This window comes from Salvelinus alpinus, chromosome 26, assembly GCF_045679555.1.
Source record: "Salvelinus alpinus chromosome 26, SLU_Salpinus.1, whole genome shotgun sequence".
In the NCBI taxonomy this organism is placed as follows: domain Eukaryota; kingdom Metazoa; phylum Chordata; class Actinopteri; order Salmoniformes; family Salmonidae; genus Salvelinus; species Salvelinus alpinus.
In genome coordinates, this window is record NC_092111.1 from 23,844,225 (window position 1) to 23,853,016 (window position 8,792).

Sequence of the window (8,792 nt, forward strand, 5' to 3'; positions counted from 1 at the left end):
ACCAAATTCAGTTTCATGTTGAGTTTGGTTCCTTCTTGAGTCAAATTGATTTCCTTACCCAACTCTGTTGACTGCTCATCTAGGAAATGAATTGTGTACATGTATATAGGGGTATATATAGAGGGATATGTATATAATGGTATACCAGACGAGGCTGGTGGGAGGACTATAGGAAGACGGGCTCATTGTAATGGCTGGAATGTAATACATTTTTTATTTATTTATTTATTTAACTAGGCAAGCCTACCCCGGCCAAACCCTCCCCTAACCCAGACGACGCTGGGCCAATTGTGCTCCGCCCAATGGGACTTTCGATCACGGCCGGTTGTGATACAGCCCGTGATCGAACCAGGGTCTGTAGTGATGCCTCTAGCACTGGGATGCAGTGCCTTAGACCGCTGCACCACTCGGGAGCCCAAATGGAATGGAGTTTAACATGTGTTTGATGTGTTTTTATTTCTTGTTTTATTTTACCTTTATTTAACTAGGCAAGTCAGTTAAGAACAAATTCTTATTTTCAATGACGGCTTAGGAACAGTGGGTTAACTGCCTTGTTCAGGGGCAGAACGACAGATTTTTAGCTTGTCAGCTCGGGGATTCGATCTTGCAACCTTTTGTGTTTGATACCGTTCCATTTATTCCATTCCAGCCATTACAATGAGCCGTTCCTCCTACAGCTCATCCCACCAGCCTCCTCTGGTGTATACAGTATGTAGAGACTACATGTTTATAGGGGTGTCATAAATGATGTACTATATGTAGGAGAGTCATGGTGTGAAGTGAAAGGTTGGTTTGAACAGGGAATATATGGGTATAGAAAAATAGGAAAGAGACTAGCGTGTGTGTGTGTGTGTGTGTGTGCGTGCGTGCGTGTGTGTGTGTGTGTATGACCGCTGTGATTATTACGCAATCAACCCAGACAAAGAGATGTTTAACATCAGCTAGTATGTGTGTGTGTGTGTGTGTGTGTGTTTTCTGTGTGTGAGCGTGAGAGAGAAAAAGATTGAGGAAGAGAAATAGAGAGAGAAAGTAATGCATCTCGCTGCCATATTCTCCATATCTTCCTGACTCCGTTCCCTATACGCCCTTTGGTTCATCCTAGCTATCCGACATCACATCACACACTGTATGATCAATATTACCACTAGATAACGTGTAACATATATGTAACGTGTCTGGACATGGGAAAGTCATGGGAACGTCATGGGAATGACATAGCAAAGCAGGTAGTATTCTGTATTCCATATTCCATGGATCTATTTTCAGAGACAGGAGAATTCCATATTCCTTATAGGCTATCTTTCGAAAGGAAGTATTCCATAAACATGCTAAGTGGGGAATATTTTTTCAGGATATTCTATATTCTGAGACGACTCCCAGTATTCCATATTCTATTTTCTATGTTCCATAGGATTCTCTTCCTAAGGACTGAGAATAGCTGCAGAGAGAGAGAGAGAAACGGCGGGAGGGGGGGGGGGAGAGAGGAGGAGAGACAGAGGGAAGGTTACATGGAGCGAGAGGGAGAGAAGAGAGAGATGGGGAGAGGGAGGGAGAGGAGAGAGAGAGAGACAGAAGGCCTAGTCTATGTTTAAAGATGGAGTCAAAAATACCAAGGTGTGCTTCTCTCTCTTTCTATTTCTCTCTATCATTTCACTCTATAGCTTTCCACTCCTTTCTCTTATAAATTGACACATTTTTTATTTTTATTTCTCTCCCTTTCTCCCCTCGGTCTCCTCGTCGAAAGCGAAGCTTCGTTAGGGCATAGGCTGGCTGTAAGAAGAGGTGTCCATGCAAGCGTGTGTCCGTGTGTGTGTGTGTGTGTGTGTGTGTGTGTGTGTGTGTGTGTGTGTGTGTGTGTGTGTGTGTGTGTGTGTGTGTGTGTGTGTGTGTGCGTGCGTGCGTGCGTGCGTGCGTGCGTGCGTGCGTGCGTGCGTGCGTGCGTGCGTGCGTGCGTGCGTGCGTGCGTGCGTGCATGTGTTCTGTCTGGATATGTAGTCCTGGGCAGTTTTGTGGAGGTCTGATTAGAGCTTTAGATACAGAATGAATGGAAAGTACGAATCTTTCTTTAGACGTACCAGTCTCGCAGCAGCAGTGTGAAAGAATTGAGACGTTGTTGAGTACATGATGCTGGGAACACTAGGAACTGTCGTCGTAAGCAAAGATTACCCTTATTTGACATTCCGGAACATCCCTGTAAAATGGCTGCCGTTTAGACACACAGTCTGTGATGGCAGCCAGGAAGTTTCCAGTATTTCTTCTTCCCTCCATTTCACTCTCTCTCTCAATCTGTCTCGAACACCAGATCCACTGTTCACCAAATATAAAACTGCAAAGTTAAAATACATTATCCTAATATAATGTATAGATATTATGTTTTCTATGAAAATAGAGTTACTATGTTGGTCGTTCCACCAATTCGGTACCTTTTGAGATGTGTAACTTGGTGAGAAAAAAAACTTTGATTTCACCTAATTTTAACATTCTGTCATAAAGAGCACATATTCATCTGAATAAAAAACACATCTTCCCATCTCAATAGTTTTTTTTTTAAGGACTATAGTATGGGCCTATTGTACGTGCCTATTAAGTGCCAAATAAAGTAACAGGGTTGACCATTTCTTTTTAAATCAGCCATAAATCCTAATGTTACAGGGGAAATGGTACTCTAGGTTGTTGTGTGCAACAGGAAGAAGCAACTGAACGCAATCTTTACACAAAATATGGCATGTTATGATCGACCCGCTCAGTTTTCCACCACAAAACGGCCAAAAAGAGTAGAACCAGCTCACCTGCTTTTACACTATGATTTGACTATTAAATATTTTAAAAGGAATAGTTTCACAAAATTGAGAGTTCAGTTCATGTAACAGGGTTGATGTTAAAATGAGGGACAGGTTATTGTTGGTTTTTTTACCTTAAAATTAGTCACTAATCACATTATATCAATTATAATCTTCAGAAAATAGCTTGGACTTTTACAATCAAGGTGAAAACTTGTAGAAATGTTGGTGTTAAATGGGTTAAAATCTTCCTGGAAGTTACAGAGGGTGCACAGAGGGACATGTCAAAATGCAGAATTTGAGCACTTTACCAAGTCTTTATTCATATAAAAATGTATTGAATTCTCCATGTGGTCTATATTAAAGGGCACTTCGATAAAACATACTTTTTAAATTCAATATTGGAGCACAATTTCTACATAATTGTAACGACTCTCGTTGGTGGTAGGAATAGTAGACCAAAGCGTAGCGTGGAAAGTGTTCATGATTCCTTTTATTCAAAAAACACTCAAACAAAATAACAAAAGCGAAAACGAAAGTTCTGTCAGGCTAAGACACTAAACAGAAAACAAGATCCCACAACCTAATGGTGGGAAAAAGGGCTGCCTAAGTATGATCCCCAATCAGAGACAACGATAGACAGCTGCCTCTGATTGGGAACCACATTGGCCAAAACACAAAGAAACAGAAGACATAGAATTTCCCACCCGAGTCACACCCTGACCTAACCAAACATAGAGAATAATAAGGATCTCTAAGGTCAGGGCGTGACAATAATATAAAAAATATAAACCCCAAAATATATATAGAAAAATATCTAAAAGTGACCTCTTGTGAAAACAATAGTCACTGTTAGCCATTAAGTACCAACTGAGGGACACAATGTACATTTCCATAAAACACTGTCTGCTGCTGAGTGGATTTTTCTGAAGAGCTGAACTAGTAGTTTTTTTTTACAGCTTTAAACACACACACACACACACACACACACACACACACACACACACACACACACACACACACACACACACACACACACACACACACACACTCCTGGCACCTGAAGAAGTCATCAGAGTTAGTGCTCCTCTGGCACATCGATCTTAATCTCTATACGAACACAAAGGTTATTTATGCATTGCAGTTATATACAATCACACAACGCCTAACTATGGACTGTATTGTGTATTTAGACAGTTATAGACAGTTATATAGCTCTACTTGTTATATTTTCTTACACGGAGGGTAGGGCTCGACTTGCCCCGACCAGACCCTGAAGCACACACACGCCACAGATTATGAAAATGGCCTGGATTAATTCAAAGTTTTTGCTATGAATGCAAATACCGCCACTTCTGCATTTTCTATAAGTAGTTCATCAGGAAAACTCAATCAACACTGAGCTGAACAAAATGACTATCCAACCTTATCACTACTACCACAGCACGCGCATGTGTGTGTGTGAGGTGTGATTTTGTTCATTGATTAAACTCCTCTTCCTCCAGACTAAATAATGCATGGAAGGAAATAAATAATCTCTTTCTCTCTATGTCTCTCTCTCTCTCGCTCTCTCTCTCTGTATGTCTCTCGATGTCTCTCTCTTTCTCTCTGTATGACTCTCGTTATCTCTCTCTTTCTAGCTCTCTCTCTGTCGCTCTCTCTATGTCTCTCTATGTTTCTCTCTCCATCTCATGACTCTTCCAATATGGTTGAATAGAATGGAGCCATTAGATTACTATCTATTATTACTGCAGAGAGAGAGAGAGCGGGAAAGAGAGAGCAGACAGAGGTGGTTTCCCTATAGAGAGTCATCTTTAGTCAGTCTGTGACCCCCCACCCCCACCCCCCTCCCCCACCCTCTCTCTTTCTCTCTCTCTAGTTTTCTCGGTAGGGGACATGAGGACAGCAGGAATAGGGTCATGAGTCGGCCATCAAGCTGTGTGTATGCGCGTGTGTCTCTTTAGCTGAGAGTGAAACCCACATCCAGTCACCGCCCTTCCCCCTCTACACTGACACACACACACAAACCACACTTGAGATTGGCTCTCTGGCTCCCAGCTTCGACATCTTTATTTTCCATCTCAATCTACAGTTGCATAAGTGTTGAGGTGTGCCCAATGTATTCACACTGTCTGTCTGTCTCTGAGTGTTTTAAGGGAAAATACAAAGTGCATCTCAATAGTCTAAAGTGTCTTCCTCTCCTCGTCTCATCTTCTTCATCCTCACTGAATGTCTAACAACCGGATAGGACCGGATCAGACCGGATAGTTCAAAGCTAATTTCCCACTAAGTCTCTGACTATCCACCATATTATTTTCACCTCTCCTGTTTATGGCGCAATGGGTAACCTTGCCTGAGACCTGAATACTTGCGTTAGGTCCTACAACCTATGCCAAGGGCTTTATCTCAGTGGGCTAACACACTTTTGTGTCGTGCAGATGGTTCAAACCCAGTCGGAATGAGAGCTAGGTGAAAAAAAATGGCTACCTCCCTGTAGGTTAATGGGGGAGAGTTTTATAACAGGAAGTTTCTCTCTCTCTCTCTCATACTAATTGATTTGACACCTATAAGTCTCAGAGTATTTTTATCAGAGTTCTTAGGGGATATTCAGGACAAACTCGGCATTAGAAGAAAATACAAACACACATATTCCAGGCAAACTCTGCCTATATGCACCCTAAAATTATACATTGTTAATATCCTATTCAACCCCCCCCCCCCCCCCCCCCAACAACCGACTGAACTACCTACTGATTGTGAGAGGGAAGAGATGGAGGAAAAGAGAACTTACACACACTTATGACAAAACCCTAAATGTATACATAAAACCATTATTATCATCATCATCACCACCACAGGCATCATCATAACCAAATGGGGGTATTTTATAGGTATTATTAGACACTCTTGCATGCAGAGACAACGGTGTGAATCTATACAGTATAGGTCCACATTTCTAAAAGCTTGTGGGCGTTCTCTTAAAGCTGGAGGCTGGATGCTGGATGCCATGGCAACCATATAGGATGTGGAAGAAAGGGCTATTTAAGGAATTCTATAACAACCCTAGAATGTGGAATCCATGGTGATTTCTAGAACTGTTCCTTGTCCGTTCCATTTCTCTCCAGCTCTACACTGGCCAGGTATAGAATCAAATGGAATTTAATGACATTTAATTCAACTTAATGTAATAAAATAGAATACAGTATGCAATATGATATGATACAATACAGTAAAGGGAATGTAGGGAGAAAGTCTACATTTTTACATAACATTAAAAACACACACAAGCACTCAAATTTCCTCTCTCTGTCCCTGGTTAGAGGGTGTGTGAGCGATCATTACAGTGTATTTCCCACTGAGACAGCTGCAGTTACTCTGTCTGTCTATCAACTCTCCCTCTCTTTCTACTGAGCTCATTTGACCAGACAGCAGGCAGCCACAGGAGGTTGGTGGCACCTTAATTGGGGAGGATGGGCTCGTGGTAATGACTGGAGCGGAATCAGTGGAATGGTATCAAATGGAATGGTGGAATGTGGAATGGTACCATTCCGTTTGCTCCGTTCCAGCCATTATTATGAGCCGTCTTCCCCTCAGCAGCCTCCACTGCATGCATCATCTTTCATCTTTACTTTTTGTTATTCTGGATTCATGGAAGGTATTTCCATGTTGGTATATGTTGATCATTCTGTCTTCTTGGCAGGCCAAGTTCCATGATTGATTCTGCTTCCTGAGATCAGAGTAGAGATGTATAGAAACCCAAACGCATCATTAACGTGGTCTTTCTAATGGGGATACTCTGCAATATCCTGCAACTCTATGGCTCTAAATTAAAGTCACTTGACCTGACCAAAAAAAGCTCTGGGCCCTAGTTATAATATGTGAAGGCTCTTTAAAACCAAAACATTTATAAAGCACCAAGACCTCGCAGTTTACAACCCAAAAATATTAGGGACCTCATGGTAGACAGAGACAGAGTTTGAGAAGTTCTCGAGAAAGAGAGAGACATAGAGAGGAGAATGTAAAGATGAAACAACATTTATGGAGGCTTTAGAGAACTTAAGTTTTTTTGCCATACGCCAAAAACGTCTGCTTCGCTTTTCCGATTCCTTTAAGTCATGAGATTAGAAATCGTGCATGAAAGTCAACTACAGTAAGACGAGTGACTGACTGACTTGTGACTTTGAGCTGACTCTCTCTCTTCCCATTTATCTCATACGAGTACTAATCCCCAATCATTTGAAATGCAAAGTAAAAGCTTATATATTCCCCTAACCTCTCTCCCCCCACACACACCCTGATTATAAAATCTGCATAGGGAGCGATGGGTGTCGTGTCAGGCCTCAGATTGTGATGGCAGTAGAGCAAGGGGTTGTGGGTAAAAGCCTGTCAGTTAACGAGATGCAGCAGAGTCTCCCAGGATCCTCCCTAGCTGTGAGAGGAGCTAGGAAGGCTCATCTCTCCCGCTCTTTCTGTGTATCTCTCTCTCTCTCTTTCTTATTATCTCTCTGTCTTTCACTCTCTCTTATTCTCTCTCTCTTTTATTCTCTCTCCCTCTCTATCTCTCACTCTCCATCTCTCATATTCTCTATCTCTTATTCTCTCTCTATGTTGCAGTCATATTAGAGCTTATAGGGAACTTAGTGGTCCCTTTACACTTTTCTCTCTCAATCATCTGTATGTCCCTCTTTTCTTCTCCCTTCCCCTCAGGACAGAAGACCACTGTGTTTGGTGTTGGACCACCATCTACTGGTCAAGTCTGGTAGGGCGGGGCAGTTGGAGCACCATCTACTGGTCAGGTCTGGTAGGGCGGAGCAGTTGGAGCACCATCTACTGGTCAGGTCTGGTAGGGCGGGGCAGTTGGAGCACCATCTACTGGTCAGGTCTGGTAGGGCGGAGCAGTTGGAGCACCATCTACTGGTCAGGTCAGGTCCGGTAGGGCGGGGCAGCTGGTGTTGTGAATCAGGCCGCTGTGGTGATGAGACCGGCTACTTCCCAACACCAGGGTCTCTCCTTGACCTCTCACCTACGACGCCTCAACCCTGACTTCCAGAGCTGGGTTAAATACATATGTCAAATACCTTTCACCCGTAACCTCTGCAGTGAAGAGGGCGGAGCCTACTTCCCAACACAAAGGACTTTCTCTATCCCTGACCTTTGGTGTTGTATAATGTATGTTGTGATTATATGTATTGGAATGGAATGGTAGTGTAGGTAGGGTGTTGCTGATGGCCCGTAGGCCGTGTGTAAATTGACTATGAACACAGCTGCAGCTTAAATAGATCTTTCCTTGCAGCACTCGACCACACGACTAGACAATAATCAAAAGGTCAATGAGGACACCATGTTAATGTGACACAATCTAGCACAACCTGGCCTACTAGACACACATACACATACACTCTCGCACACACGCACATTCAGCACTGCTGTTACAACTTATTATTACTATTTATTTAAACTGCTATACCAAGTCCCTTTACTCACTTTACTACTTGTATTAAACTGTCTTTATTTGTATCTCAATCATAGGTTACTGTATATATTCTATTGTGTAGCCTACATACTTCTCATAATAGTTTTTATTACTCTTTTTTTCTTCTACTTTTTATTACTACTTGTAATTTTGAGACTTTTGTATTGATATTGTTATTGTACTGCATTGTTAAGGAAAGTTAGCAAACAAGCATTTCACTGTACCCTGTGCATGTGGCCAATACACTTTGATTTGTTTTGACATAATGATTAAAGAATGTAATTGTCGGCTTCTGCTATCCTAGTACAGAGAGGAAGAGCCGAAGCGAGAGGTTTAGCTCTCGCCAAAATCTGTCAAAAATCGACCTATTGTTATGGCGGAGACATGAGCATCTCGTCATTATATACAGATCTCTGCATAGTGCTATTTTTATGTTTTCCAATGATCTTGTCAACTGCCTTTCATGGACAATAAAGATGTATTGAATTTTAGTCCTGTGTTGTGTCCATTTTGTATTTGTAGCCATGTAATCTATGTGA

The 8,792-nt window shown here is 42.1% G+C and overlaps 1 long non-coding RNA gene across 1 annotated transcript in view; it reads left to right on the top strand.

Moving 5' to 3' along the window:
- The window catches only part of LOC139554979 (uncharacterized), a 9,403-nt gene extending 659 nt beyond the window's left edge, over positions 1-8,744 (top strand). Inside the window, exon 2 of the long non-coding RNA XR_011670920.1 lies at positions 7,488-8,744. This is a non-coding gene — a long non-coding RNA (uncharacterized lncRNA). The remainder of the gene's footprint in view (positions 1-7,487) is intronic.
- Positions 8,745-8,792: the final 48 nt, after the last annotated feature.